The sequence below is a fragment of the Buteo buteo genome, chromosome 11 (genome assembly GCF_964188355.1).
Source record: "Buteo buteo chromosome 11, bButBut1.hap1.1, whole genome shotgun sequence".
NCBI lineage: Eukaryota > Metazoa > Chordata > Aves > Accipitriformes > Accipitridae > Buteo > Buteo buteo.
This window is the reverse complement of record NC_134181.1, coordinates 20,835,215-20,851,040: the sequence shown is the minus strand read 5'-3', so window position 1 is coordinate 20,851,040 and position 15,826 is coordinate 20,835,215. Positions and strand designations below refer to the sequence as shown.

Here is a 15,826-nt window from a genome sequence, read left to right as displayed (position 1 = left end):
AGGGCAGAGGCACAGACCTCGGTGTGCCAAAACTCATCCCCTGCTTCTTGCCAAGGGAGATGGGACACTGTCCTGTGCAAATAAACACAACTGCAGCCGAGGCATCAGAGCTTTGCCAGCCTCTCCCGCCACCCTGTGCTACCAGTCACAGCACTGCCAGGGTCCCCAGCAGACAGCCATCAACCAGGGCCAGAAGAACAAAGCAAACAAGTGATGGACAGGTGGAGACAATAAGGTTTTCCCTGCTGTAGGACACCTGCCTGCCTCTTTAGCTGCTGCTCCCTGGCATCCAGCACAGTTTTTGCTTCAGCCTTAAGGTTGAAGAAAGCAGGTCCACCAGCAGCCACTGGCTGCCTTGAAAGTTTTATGCGTATGCATAACGCAGATGCTGAGTGGCATAGCAATAAATAGGAGAGAATAGAGAGGAGACAACAAAAAAGCAAAGTTAAATCCAGGCAAAGTGCATCCCAGTGAAAGCAGAAAGCATTAATTACAGGTCTTGATAGACTCAGAGTGCTCAGGCCATGCAGTGCCCAACAGCAGCAGAGCCCAGCATGCAGCTCAGCCTGCCGTCTCCACCGCTGACCTGGTGGCATTTTGCTTTCCGCACTGCTCGGCGAGCAGAGAGCTCAAACCCTGCCCGATGGCAGTAAGGGCGAGCTGCAGGGGGAAGGGCAGCAGCTGCAGCTCCACCTTCTCTTCCTTGATATTTAACAGTGACCTTTCTCACCGCTGCGCTCACCAGGCACACGCGTGGTCCCAGACCACTACAGTCTTATAAATGAAGGATACAGTAAGGACAGGGAGGTTGTTGAAGGCTGAGAGAGATCAGACCTATTCTCCCCCACCCCAGCTCCAAGTTCAGAAACTCCGAGATCTGAAGAAAAGGCTATTGCTATTCCAGTTTCAAGCCTGATCTTGGCCCAACAGTTTTTCCTCCCTGGTGCACATGGTGCTCAGCACAGAGCATTGGTTTACCCCATCACCGGTGATGTTTGCTCTACCAGCTTTCATAGGGGCTTTATTCAGGTGCTACACCCACTATTTTCCAGCAGCTTCTGGAAAGGCTATTGGAGCAGGAGCTCAAACCATGTGCTGTAATTTCAGATGAGAGGCCACCTGAAGAACCCAAGGGCTTCTCTGAAAGAAAAGTCCGAGGCAGAGCTGAAGTCCTGCCTGCACCTCAGCGTGGCAGGCACAGATAGCAGCTTTCATCTCTCCTTTGAATTCTGCCTTCTCCCCCCTGCCCCTCTGTGCACAGCAGGGACCTTTATTTAATTAAAAACTTCCAACAGGCAGGACCTGCAGCCTCACTTAGTGCAAAATGTCACATATGACTTACTAATATTTACTAATGACTGAGGGGTTGAGGTTAATCCAACAGTTCGATGGCTGGAAGGGGAAATGGCAACCCTGTTACAGAGATGGGAATTAGGCAGAGCAACCTTGCCTGCCCAGCCTGGAGGCTGAAATGCCACCTTAGTCCCTGCACTAATTTAGGTTTATTATAATACAACAGGTAATCACTGGGTGATTTTATAACAAATTTATACCCCAGCTTGAAAACCTCACACTGCCAACAGCACCAAGGTAATGCACCTGTCTGAACTGAAGAAGACACAGGGAGACCACGTACACATGCAATCTATGTTAACTCCCAAAATTACAACAAACCTCCTCCCCTCTGCAAGTTGAGGGATGCAGAGCTGATGGTTTGGGTAACACAGCTCACCCACACCGCTAATAAAGCATCGAGTCCACCGCCATCACTGGGATCAGGGTTTCTGATCCAGGCCCTGCAAGCAGGGCAGGAACCAAAGCGAGTATGAAGCTTCAAATGCATCATTTTACGTCACATTGATCTTAGAGTGCTACACTGGGTCTTGCTTTAAGATAAAATGTAGACTTTGACTTTAAATACCTCCAGAGCCTCTTCCAACTGCAGTTACACTAATGAGCAAAACCCCCCCTCTTTTAAAGCACTCCTGTGTGAAAGCAGACAACCAAAAGGGTTTTTCTGAGGAATTACTCAGCCCACCCAGTGCAATTGGCTGCTGTAAATGGAGACCAGGCACAGCGTGAGAGTTCAGGTTATTCCTGGTTTTAATCCTAAAGGCAACCCCTAGATATCTGGGAAACCTTGTAAAGGGGAATTACCTGGACTAACCTCACTGTCAAATAGAACTCCTGCAGCATTAGGAGATCATAGTCCTCAGATACCCAGACTTCCCTAGAGCTCTGAGATGGTTCTCCAGAGCAGTATGAGCAATTACCACTATTAGAAAGAAAAAAAGAGAAAAAAAAAAGACCCCAAATAAATAAAAAATCAAAGCTCCAAATCATAAGAGACACCTTCCAAGCCATACACAGGCTCATCCCTGAGAGGGCCTGGGAGCTGTGCAGCTTCTCCCAAGCTCTGGGCATTCTGTGAAATTCAAGACACCTGGGCTGGGGGCTCCACGCCAGCTCCAGGCATGGCCTTTCCTCCCCAGGCAAGCTGCCAACATTTAGTGGAAACCTTAAAAACCAAAGAACATTGCATTTTTGTTATTCTGAGGTGCAGGGATGCAGGCAAACAGCAGGTAAAATCGTTCTGCTGATGGCTGCTAAATATATTCAGAGGTTGGTTTTGGTTTGGTGGGTTTTAGTCTGTTTGGGTATTAAGGGGGTGTTACACAGCTCTGTTGTTTTGGCAATTGAGAAAATGAGCACTTAACACCAAAACCGACCCCCCACCCTTGCTTAAAGTTACACGTCACTGACTTGATAGAGCTTGTGGTTGTGTAGCTGTAGAGAAGAGATATTGTAACAATTTTCTTGCATGCTTATTAATTATAATAGTGTTCACATAAAGCAGACCAAAATATTTTTCCTTTCAACATGCAATTTAGGTCAGAACTATTAAGAACCCTTGGAATAAGCTAATCCATTTCTAGTGACCTTTCAAAATTACCCTTTGTTTCTCGTGCCTGGTACACCTCATATCGGATCATATGTAACAGTATAAAAAGCACAGAAATGGGGAATTGTAGACTTTCAGATTCATAAGCCTGTGTGTGGGCATGACCACCAATTAAAAAAGCAGTTGATTTATTGCACCTAAATAAATTAATGCCTCTTTGTAATTGACCTCATGTGTTCTCCCCAACTGCAACATAAAACTATTAATTTACATTATTTTAATAGGCAAAATGTGTCTGTAAATGTATTGAAAATAGAGCTATCAAGCTTCTTCATAGCAAAAGTGGAGAGGGAGGGACTGGCATTTCTCCCATTGCTCATGCCCTCATAACTAATTTCTAAAGTAATTTCCTCCTTTGCCCAGCAGATACCACCTCTGGCCACATTTGTGGGAGGACAAGAAGATTTCCCCAATTTATTGGGAACAATAAATACCATTAATTACCACTCAGGGGTAAAGTCTGACAGCTTTCAATGTAAGAGGGACTCTCTCTGGGGTACCCAATATAGGCATGATGGCAACGTCCCTCCTGCCAAGAGCCGGGGCAGGGTTGCAGGCAGGATGCTGGCCAAGAGCTGCCCAAGGCAATGCTCAGTTTAAAGAAATAAAATAGAAACCTTTCTTGTTCTTAACATATTTAGGCTGTGGTGAAAGCTGTGAATGCATGGAGGTTATTCAGAAGGGCATAAAATTTACCTGAGCATCCCTTTGCCTGCAGCAATGCTCGCTCTCCTCAAAGCGCCATTGAAACGGCAGGATAGGCGCGATTTTGGCACAAAACTTGTGCCAATAGAGGCTGAACCTACAAGTGAGGCTTGCTTCACATAGCCCCAGCACCACACTGGATGGAGCCCGAGGGCGGGAGCACCCCCGACCCGTTCTGCGGGAATGGACTGGCCAGAGGAGGAGTTGGACATGAAAATGCCGGAGGGGTCTGGCACGCTGTGCTAACGCTCGGGGACCACTTGGGTAGCTGCCACATGGCTGTAATTTGCCCTCAGCCACTCCGGGGACATCTGGGACTAAAAGTTTCACATAGCTCCAGGGTTCACTGGTGTGTTTACACCGTGTTCCTAGATGGGATCCCCACGGGCGAGGGATCACTGCCACAAGCACACACAGTAAATGAGGTTCAGGGTAAGCAAGTGGCCCGGCAGCAAGCACTGGCGGCGAGGAAGAGAGGTCTGTCAGGTGTTCCCCAAAGGATGCTCGCTGCAAATCCCAGGTGTGAACCGGACTTTCATGTACACACCATCAATTTAGTAGCAGACTCAAGGCTGCTCCTTACTGCTCAAGGACCAGGCACATTCATTTTTCCTGCAGCATTTTACTTGTCCTTATTTGCTGTCCTCAAAGTGACAGAAGTGGGGAAATTATTTATATCTTACACCGCTCCAGTAATTATTCACCAAGAGTTTGGGTGAGTAACATCTTCCATTTCTCCAGTCCTGCTCACCAGTGGATACACACAAAAAAAATCACTTTATGAGCACATTATTTGGTTTCCTGGGTGTGAAGCTATTTTAAAATGCTGCTGTGTTTGCCACTTTGCGATCAAACCCATGTAATTTAATGGGTTTCACTGAGACATCAACAGGCCCGCAAGGCAGCTATCGATTTCCCACAACAAAGGGCTGCTCTTGAAATAATTTCATGGGATCACCATTAAGCGACTTTGAGCTGCAGGTGCTGGAGTGCACATGGACGAGAGCTTGCTGGGATCTCACGGAAAATGTCCCCTTGCGCGAGGCAGCTCCTGACCCAGCACCCCCAGGGAAGCGTGACGGTGAACAGAGCAGCAAGTGCTTTTCCCCCATGAGGACCCTTCCATCCCACAAGGCTAGAGCTGGAAAAGGGCCACCTTCATCCAGCGGTGGTCACCCTGATGGAAATGCCATGCCCGCAGCCTGTGCGGTACTGGAGGGCTGCACGCCTTTGGCACAGCATGCAAGGACATCTAGTGCTCGATGCTGAGGCTGCAAGGAGGGACTGGGTTACAGCAAAGTGTGGTTTTCTGGCAGTTTATCTCCTCACAGCAACAAAAAGTCCCCCTGGGCCCAGCACCAGCGGTGCACCAGAGTGGGGTCCTGGTGGGAGGGTCGCTGTGAGGCTCTGATGTGTTTCAGCTCTCTGTGATGTCTGGGGCTTCATCTCACCAGCTAGAGCTCCCAAAAAGCCCTTGTCCCTTTGTGTAAAACACAGCCCCTCTGACAGGTCCAGTTTGGGCAGCTTTGGGCTGTTTCCCCAGCTGGGCTTTGACACGTCCCGCACCGCTCATGGGGTAATGTAGGTAATGCAGCAGGGCTGATGAGAATGTAAGATTTGTGTCTTCATCTACTTGCAGTGCCCACCTTTCTATTCTTCTCTTCTCTTCTATCTGTTTTGTGAGCTTCTCAAAGTTCGGCACAGACCCAGCATCCTAACAGAGCGTTGCACCTGGGGATGGAGCTGACCACATGGTTTGCAGCAGAAGAAGCCAATCTTGTTTTCAGAGGACATACTCCCATCCAAGCTACCCAGGTGCATTAAAGCTGCTTGGGCAACAAAAACAGGGCTTGTCAAGCCCCTGTACAAGCAGAAATACCGTATTTCTGAGGATAATCTAAGCTATCCACAGCTGAGGAAGGTGGACAATCAAGATTTCAAACCCATCTCACAGGGCTAAAAGGTCAGAGCACCGCAGAGTGACACACGGGTGTAGCGGCGGTTTAGGCACAAAGCATGTTTGCGTAGTCCCCGTACTGGTCTTGTCCCCGCAGAGCCCCGGGACGCAGGCTGGCAGCAGGGAGGGCAGTCGCCCGGCCGAGCACTGCGGCACGCTGCAGCTGAGGACAGAAACTCATTGCACCGAGGCACTGCCAGCAGATGCCCCTGCCCACCTTAAGCAGCGGCCCTCACTGTAAAATAGAGATTTTCCTTAAACGAGACTCCACGAAGATGGTTGGAGATAGGGAAGGTCCCACTGGGCCACACAGTTTAACAGAGACCCTGAAATAATTGCGGATTTGGGATGGCTTAATCTAGCCCATGCCCGCAGGTAGGGATGCCTTCCTTCCTGCTGTAAAGGAATTTTGCTCTGCAAAACTGAACTCGTCTCACAGAGCTTCCCAAGCCCTTCATTTCGGAGCCGTGAGCTTTGCTGGTGAGGTCGGGAGAGGGAGCTCTGCTGCTGCGGGACGGACCCACGGACGCCTCAGGGAGGGTTGAAAGCCTGTTGTCGACCAGACCGTGGAGCATGGTATGCTCGTGTTTCCTAAATAAAATACTGATTTAAGGAGGTTTTAATTGAACGCATCAACATTTTTCCAGTCGGCTTCCCCTCTCTCCTTGGAAGTTTAAAAAAACCATAGCCATTCACAAAATTGGTGCAAGTTTATGAATAACTTTGGGCCCCCTAAATATCACTTTTTTAACTAACTAGCTTGCTACCCGCGTCTCGGTGCTGCCCTGCTTGCACAAAGCCTCTGTGTGACTCCCCGGCACCCCTGGGCACCCACCCATCCTGCCCCCTCGCACCCACCACCTGCATCTCTTTAAAAGATCTCATGAAAGATCCCAGCTCTGACCTTCCCATTGCCAACTGCATCCCAGGTCACACACATAGGTCTTATTCTCTTAACTGGGGTTTGAATCACACCTCCAGAAGCCCAAACCGTTTCTCAGCAAAACCTGTCCTGACAGCTTTACTGCCCCGTGCAAGTCCAGATTGGTGCTTCGGGTTTGGCAATACAGCTAATCACCTCCTTAAAAACATGTCTGTACAGTCTGTACCCAGATAATCACATAATACGATGTCCAAAACACCGTGATGGAGAAGATCACCACGTTGTTTCTGTGCAAATCTGGCAAAGCCCTGGCTGTCTGCTCCTGCTGTGAGGCCAGCATGCAAAGCCCTCAGCCCAGCAGTGAACAGCATCTTTTTGGGGGTCCCAGGCACAGATTTTCAGAGAAACCCATCTTCCAGCACAAGCAATAGATATCTGAAGGGGTTTACCCTTCCTTTGTCTGCTACTTAGTGAATTCAGATAGCAAGACACAGGGTGGCAATTAAACTCCAGGTAACTACGACTTTGTAACTTCTGGAAAAAAGATCCAAAGCAAACCACAAATTTAAGTGGTAAAAGACCTATTGTAATGTTTCTCCAGAGACGCCTTCATTCCCAGTTTCTAGGTGCACCTGATGATCCACATATTTCAGTAAGAGACAATGCACTGTGAGACACATCGGCAAAAATATGAAGCTAATTATTTACCACATGACTTTTCCCATGAAAATGGCAGAAATAGAGCTATTAAATGAAACCATGCTATAGTTATAACTGCAAAGGACTCCTAGGCCACCCAGATTGTCTGAGTTCATTGCAGCAAGCTCTGTCTCAAAAGGAGAGGTTTCTTTCTCGGGTTCCTTAGCACCGACTCTCACATGGTAGAAACCCATTTCTCATGATGGGCATCCAGGAAGCGCAAGCATTGGGTGGGATATCAGGTACCAGGACACAAGGCTCCCACCTGACAGATCTACCAGCAGTTTTCTTCACTTGTCACTTCAGATTTGTGAAGAGTGGCTATATTAAATAGCAGAATAAAGCTTGCATCCGTGACTGCAGAAATAGAGAAATCTTAAACTGCAAATAGATAAACTACCTGGATCTCTGGTTTTCTTCCTGGCAGAAAAAACAGTGCTTATGGGTTGCATCCATGGATTGTTTCAGATCCTTGTTTGGGTTCCCTTCGTTTCTGAGCAATCTTAGAGGGATTCCCCCAATGTGCCTCACCTGCTGTCTCCAAAATAAATCTGGTGCCTTGCAGTAATGTTTCTGAGGGTTTCTCTACCAGGTGCACACTGAATCACAGCAGATTTACTGCTTTACCTTTGCCTCCAGGATTATGCCAAGTGACTCCAGAAACCCCTTATAGACTTGAAAACCATTCCACCTCCAGCAGAGAGATTCCCAGTGCAATGTTCCTGTCCTACTGTATATTCTTTATGGCTATGAAGCATTTCTAGCTATTAGTCTCAAACTTGTAAAAAAACCAATCCAGAGTTGTTTATTTTACAGCATTACAGGGCACACTTTAATGGCCCACTGCAAACTTTGATTGCAGCAGGGAGATGTGAGTCTCCCAATAACCCCTCCTGAGAGGAGCAGGCGCAGTTCAGTCCCAAAGAGCCAGCAGGCTGGAGGACACCGGGGCTGTCAGCTTGGGAAGAAGTGTAGTGGGACCAGGAGAGGCCACGAAGCCTGGTGAGAATAACCTGGGCACCTGCAGGGTCCCCAGGCGGGGCCAGCCAGGCTGGCATGGCTGCACCAACTATGTGTTGCTGGGACTGATCTCATTGCTAGGAAGTTCAGGGATCAGGGAAATAAATTATCAACAGGTGCCAGAGGCATTTAGTTGGAATTACAACTCACTGCACATCATGGTCCTGAACCGGCTGGGGAAGTCCCTCCAGGCAGTCATCTGGGATTTTGGAAAATGGCCATATGGGTGATGCTGGCTTACTAACCCATCCCCTTCCCCAGCCCTAGCTTATGGCTCTCACTCCTATTCTGCCATGCTGACAAGCTCTGTGCTGGCAGTCACGACATGCCTGACAGCAAAGCTGCCTCTTACATCCCCCACCACAGACACCAACACTCACCTGCCCTGGCAGGCTGCAGAAAAGCACTGGATGCTCCATTTTTAAGGCAAAATACAAAAGCTTTGGCTAACAGAATAGTCTCATATGTTTCTGAGTCCACCTGCCAAGAGGAGGTTTTCTCGATGACTTTTGGGGATGGAGTTATGACAACATAACGCCATCACCTATTCATCCTCCTCCTGAATGACTTGCTGCCCAGGCTCAATCTCTCATGGTGGTTCACATGCCAACGTTATAAACAACCCTCGCGATACAATACGCTTGGATAACAGCCCGGCCCAGTATCAACCACAAAATAACAGCCCGGCCCAGTATCAACCGCAAAATATCTACTAGTAGTATGGGCAGTGCCCTCCAGCCCTGACAGCCAGATTAGATACTGCCAGGAAGCCGTATTTGGGGCCGGTCCCTCAACAAATTGTCGTGGTTTAACCCCAACCAGCAAATAAGCACCACGCAGCCACTCACACACTCCCCCCCACCCAGTGGGATGGGGGAGAAAATCAGGAAAAGAAGTAAAACTCATGGGTTGAGATAAGAACGGTTTAATAGAACAGAAAAGAAGAAACTAATAATGGTAATGATAACACTAATAAAATGACAACAGTAGTAATACAAGGATTGGAATATACAAATGATGCGCAGTGCAGTTGCTCACTGCCTGCTGATCAACGCCCAGTTAGTCCCTGAGCAGCGATTCCCCACCCCCACTTCCCAGCTCCTAAACTAGACGGGACGTCCCATGGTATGGAATACCCTGTTGGCCACTTTGGGTCAGGTGCCCTGGCTGTGTCCTGTGCCAACTTCTTGTGCCCTCACAGCTTTCTTGCTGGCTGGGCAGGAGAAGCTGAAAATCCTTGACTTTAGTCTAAACACTACTTAGCAACAACTGAAAACATCAGTGTTATCAACATTCTTCTCATACTGAACTCAAAACATAGCACTGTACCAGCTACTAGGAAGACAGTTAACTCTATCCCAGCTGAAACCAGGACACAAATAAACAATGATTTCTTTTAATATTTACTGAAATACGAGCACCAGCTCACACCAGGAAGTTTTTACGTTTGCAGTCACACTAGAAGGTAAGCAAGCTACGATAAATACAATACTCCGCTTCCTAAATCAGCACAAGGGTGCTCGCCTGTGCCCTGCGTTGAAGGGGTTCTTGATGTAACTAAGGTTTGGGAGAGCTGAAAATGGAGAGAAGAGCTAGAAAGAAAAAGGCACCTGTGGCTCCCACAAAGGCCAGTTTGGAGACACCACCTTTACGTGACAGTGAAGCACAGCAAACTATCTGCCCTTCCCAGACTAAAAATGCAGCAGGGACCAGCTTCATTCAAGGGCCACGTGGCATTGGTGAAGGGCAGTTAAGCATACCTAGAAAATGTCCACTCTTAATAAAAAGCAAATTCATTTCCCAGCTCCCTGTAATAATCTCACCCCTCCTCCTCCAGGAATGTGCTGCATTTCTCTTCTAAAGGAGAGCAAGAAATATGCAGCCCGTGCCCAGCTAGTTTCTGCCTCTGCACCAGCAGAGCTGTACGTGGAAGCAGCCTCCAAAAAGCCATCAACGACTGCAGAGCCAGGCACACCAGCACCCTGCACACCACCACAGTTGCCACCTTCAGGTCCTCTGGCGCAAATCCAAGGAAGTTTCCTCAAATAGTTCATATTTTTTTAGGCTTGTCCTCTTTCGGCCTTTTACATCTTTGCTGCCCTGTTAAAGCCTTTCCTTCAGCTCCCCATTCCGGACAGCCCTGTTTGCTGAACTGGCCATTACCCATCACTAGGACACATCAAATCCTTCTCGTAGATGGGGTGGCTCCTACCTGCAGCCACTGTAAGGATTTCAAAGCCAAACTTTGCCAGCAGTGAGATTTCCTAGGGTGGACTGTTTATTGAGAATGGAATTCCCATTTGTTATTGTAAGAGCTGTCAGAAAGAAAAAAACAAACACATTCAGGTGGCAGTTTCAAAGTGTGATGAAATGGACTGTCCTGCTTGCTGAGCTTTTTCCACATAATATAAACTTCAAAATAGTAAATAATTCATGAAATATCATCCTGACAAATCTGAGTATTAGGGAATCAGAGGAATATGGAAATTATATTTCCATATGGAAAATGCTTAGTATTAGTTCTTTCACCAAGCAGGGGCTATTGGAACTTTTTAGCCTTGGAAACAGTGAGAATTTGGGGCTCAGTCATTCAGCCCTTAACAGAATAAGCACTTTTATCCCATGCATTTCCACTTCCCTTAGCGGTGCAGTATTCAAAGCCTGTTGGGACTGCTCACATGAGGAAAGGGGGAAGATCATTCATCCATAATGATATTCAACCAGAGTAAGACTACTGTTTCAGCTGCAGGACTGCTTTCAAAGCCCTGTAATTTTCTTCACCTAACACTGGGAAAGCAGCACACACTCCACTTGCAAGCAGGGATCTGCTCCAGCGGAGCTGCATCGCTTCCCCTGCAGCAAGCCATTTTCCAGCACAGGGACGGAGGGGTATCCATTACATTGTTTAAAGGAAGGGGGAAAAAAAACCTTTTGTTGGAAATGGATGTAACAGAGCACGAGGAAGGTCACAGGGGACAGGCAGCCTGGGAACAAGCAATTCCACCTCTCTTTGATTTGCTTTCCTTTGTTTTGGGGTGAGAACATTTCACTTGGCCAGCTCTCATCCAGCTCCCCCATTACATCATATCCAGATTACTCAGTGGATGAGGTATTTGGAGTAGTACATCAGACAGATAACCTTTATTTATATAACTTTATTTTTTTCTCAGACACTTGCTTCTCTATCTTCCTGGATGTTTATCTAAATATTTATATTTTCAGGAACATGAACTTAGTTATATCAACCTCAGGATGACAGCCACCTTAACTATAAAATGGTACGAGGGGTTGCTGCAGACCTCTGCAGCATTGCCTGGGAACTTTTTTTCTTCTTACAAACACCAGTTCACCAAAACCAGAAATATGCAGGGGAAGAAACCACTTCTGGTGAAACACAAATCTGGAAATGTCTCTCAGCCTTGAGATGGGAGTGCCAGCCAAAAGGGGAACCAGAAATCCACCCTAAAATCCCAGAGGTTACAGCATTCACCACAACATCAGAGCGCTGTGTCTGAGGTTCTGCTATAAATCCCCGATCAAATGCTGGTTTCTGTGTCTGTTTCTAATGAAAAATTTCCAAAGACCATCTCTGTGTAAAACAGAGGGAGGATTTTAAAGCTTTCATTTTCAGGGGAGAACACCCTCTTACTATTATACATTTGATCAGGTCAATGTATCACAGAGATTGCATGTTGCCTGCTTTAACACACTGCCCTAAGCCATCTTAGTTATGCTCCTGCCAGCAAAAATACTGCCAATTATTCATACTCCTGAGAAACTCTTTTGTTTAAACTTCGTGAAAGTGCAATACAGGGGATGAGGTATGTTTTTGCAAATAGGTTACTTCAGGCAGCGCCAGTCACTCGTAATTCATTCATACGAAATGCCACCCTTCCCTCTCATGTGTCTTATTGCTCATTAATTGCCTTAATTTCCTGGGCAGCTGCCAGAGATGCCATGACAAGAGCAGCATTTACGGGAAAGCTGCTCCAGCAACCTCTGTGAAATGGAATTTGGCAAACAGGTGCTGGAAAGGGCTCAGGGAAAACTTTGATTGCAAAATCTGAGCTTGGAAACAGTGCTCCCACTGCAGTGCCCAGGACTGGCCCTTGCCTTTCTGGCCATGCTGACACCATCCTTCCCAACCAGCTGCAGGAAAACTACTGGGGAGCGGATACCCCGTATCTCCAGTTTCCCTTTCCCTACATTTTCCACATGCAAGGTTGGACCCTGCTGAACCTCTCCCATCCGCATGGCCCCCAGACCCACGCAGACACCCACACGTGCCCTCAGGAAGGCTGCCAGCTCCGGGCAGGGCTGCCACCCACCACCCTTGTGGGAGCGAGCCCACAGCACATCCCACCCACAAAGCTGTTCAGAAGCATCAGCTGTGAAATCCCTCTAGCCCTGGGCCACGACATGTCAGCATCTGCTGCCGCTGCTTCTTTTCCCAGGCTGCGGTTCGATAAGAGAGTAAATCCAGCACTGGCATCCCAGCAACCAGATTTAAAAAAAAAGGGAGAAGAAAAAGAAAACTCAGCTGCACAGCACAAGGGGATCACATAGCATAAACTTTCCACCAGTTCAAATTTGCTTGGAAACAACACTGCTAAGTTAACTTTGTGCAAATTGATTCATTGTTCATCTTTATTGCAGCTGCCATTGCAGCTTGGGAAGACAAACCTCTCACCCCCCTCCGTGTCACGATGCCCATCACACATACGCCTTTCCTCCCAGCTGGACGAGGCCACACAGCCCCTGTGTCCCCTTTGATCCCCAGGCAGGATGCCCTGCGAGGGATGGGCTGAATCTGGCACAGCCCATGGAGCTCCCAGCACTGCAGCCGCTAGGGCATCCGCATTCAGCATCCCACCACTTTGTCATTTGCTTGGTTTTGCTAGAGCTTAATGTTTTAACTGAAAATTCCATTTATTACTCCAGAAAAACACCAAGGAATTTTTTTCTGACATACAAATTCCATAGCTTTTTCAGCTGAAAGATCTATGGGTCGGTTTATTAGTTTTGAAAGCTATCTCTGCCTCTGAGACCTCTGCTGACTCGGAGTTACGGTAATACTGGATAACTTGGGTATTAATGCCAAGTTGCAAATGAGGTTTGCTCTGCTGGGCCAGCTCTCAAAAGGAATGAATGGTTTGGGCCTGAAACTGCATCTGTGGTCTCATAAAAACCCACAGCTCTCCTGGTTTTCTACGTCTTTATCATTAAAGGAATGATTTCATCCTGCCCTTTGCTTGTCCTCTGGTTAAAATTCGCCTCCCTGGCAAAAGGCTCAGTGGCCCATAAAAGCGCAACTCAAATTTGGAGACTTACCCAATATAATATCCCAAAATCTGCACTCCGTCATCAGCAGTAACTTTACACGCTCACAACCCCTGTTGAACCGCCTCTTCTTTCCCAGCCTGCAGTTAGCCCCTATTTCACGGAGCAAACCCCTTCTGACCTGGCTCCAGCCTACCACCGCAGCCAAACCAGCTCTGTTTACCCCGGAGATAGCTGGGCTGTAATCAAACACCCCAGCTCGGCCGGCCGCCGTGAGGACCGCAGCACTTTGCAGAAGGTTGTTCCTGCAGTTATTTCACCAGCCCCTTCACTTCCAGTGAGACCAAGACATGGAAATTCACCTGCGGGGTAAATACCTTAAATAAATAGTGCTTGCACCTTCCCAACAGGGTTTCCCGGCTGGCGGTGGTGCCGGTTATGGAGCAGGGCCATGCTGCCCGTGCATGCATGCTGCCTGGCTTGGGATTCCCCTCCTTTCCCTTGTTTCCAGCTTGCTGCGGTGTAGCGGTAAAATCAGGCAGAACCATCAATGGCACTTCCAAGAAATGAACGTAACCAGCAAAAATTGGACTGGAAAACAAAATCTATTCTGTTTCCTTCGCAGAAAGTTCATGGGAGCTGCCTGCTCTGCCCCTCCTCAGACAAGCTCCTGTAAATCAATATGTTAGTGGTCCTGCTTCTCTGAGCCAAGTTACATATGGGTGCCCCTACTGAGCAGAAGGGCACATTCATATTCCCGAAGGCAGAAATGCCGTGAGACGTTTTCCTTCCCATGATGGAGCAGAATCTCTCTGTCTCTGAGCTGCACAGCAGAGGATCCTGGTTTTGTCCTGGCCCTCAAGGCTTAGTCCCCAGGGATGCCAAAGGAAACTCTTCCTGGACAGCCGATCCATGCAGGTTTCCAGGCTCTGGCAGAAGACAGGATCCAGCCAACAATAGCATCAAAATTTGCGCTCCCTTTTCTTACTCCTCACTTAGCCACTCTCTAGCCAGGAGCTTGCTTCAACCCTTGCAGCTTGCTTCAGAGCCCTGGAGGTCAGATGTTGTTCCCTGGAGCCTCCAGGCTTGGTTCCAGCTTGAAACCCCTTCTGCTAGAAGACCCCCCCTCCACCGTCCACCCCCCAAGTGCTCCCCAATTATGAGCAGCTTAGCACAACCTCAGGAGCTGTGGGTTAGGCAGTGATGCACTGGCTGCTGGCCTGCCTGCAAATATCTATATTTCACAAATAAAGCAGGTTAATTTAAGCCAGCACAGTCTGCAACAGTCTAACAGCTCCCTAAGGGTCCTTATAAAGCTAAGACTCAGGCAATCATTGAACTCGCAATATATTGTAATGTCCTGTACACCTTGTAAAGAGAGTGGTCTGGCCAAGACGTGGCTGGATTTAGTCCTATGCTCAAAGACAGAAATGCGGCCAAAAAAAGTGAATGCTGGACAACCAAAGGGGTTCCCAAGACTATTTTACTGAGATGATTTCAATCCAGATGATAGGTAAAAGATGGTTCTTTTCAAAAAGAGGGTACCCTTCCCTTCTTTTAAGAAGCGAAAGCTCACAACAAACATGCTCTGACATCTTATTAAGTCCTTCATCAAAGCAAAAAGTAGAAGCAGTAAGTTTGCATGTTAATTGCATAATAAAAGGTACCTGAGTTTAGACTTGTACAGTCAGTTCTGCCACACCCGCAAGCATGTTTATTTAAAACACATCAGCCTTGACTACAAGGACTTACTAACAAAATAAAATTAAAAAAAAAAAATTCTTTTTTTTTTTTTGTCTTGTTGGTAAACTTAAAATCCTTGTTTCTGTTCTTGGTGCATAATTTTCCACTGCTCCTGGCAAGTGCCAGCGAGTCTCAGGAGCTTGTTCTGCAAAGACACAAACTGGGGACGGATCAGTTCAGGGAGGAAACCAAAGGAAGTTGAGAAGCGCTGAAGGACAGAAAATGAGTGCCTGATGTGTAGCCCTTCTTGTGGAGTGACAAACATCACCTCTTAGCGGCAGCCAGAGGTCTGAATAAAAAAAAATCCTGCTCTATCCAAATTCAGCAGTGCAGGGAGTTGATTGAGGCTTCCCTGACTGATCTGCTTTGGTCACCATGGCTGCAGAAGGTTCCCACTGGCCAGCATGGAGAGGACACCAAAGGACTTGCAGGGGATGGAGAAATGAAGCAGAGTCATCTCCAATTTTAAATAGTCCGCTAACTCACCAAGGTAACTTCCCAGCTGGGCCTCACATGCAGCAGTGGAAATGGTGGTGAAAGCATTTAGCACCTCACCTGATGAAGCTGCGTCACTAGC

The 15,826-nt window shown here is 47.7% G+C and overlaps 1 protein-coding gene across 2 annotated transcripts in view; it reads right to left on the bottom strand.

Annotated features, from left to right (window-relative positions):
* NECAB2 (N-terminal EF-hand calcium binding protein 2) overlaps window positions 1-13,695 on the bottom strand; it is a 101,958-nt gene extending 88,263 nt beyond the window's left edge. For both annotated transcript variants that reach the window (XM_075039382.1, XM_075039383.1), the window contains exon 1: window positions 13,558-13,695. The gene's annotated coding sequence lies outside the window, so the exon portion shown is untranslated. The remainder of the gene's footprint in view (window positions 1-13,557) is intronic.
* Between the last annotated feature and the right edge of the window lie 2,131 nt (window positions 13,696-15,826).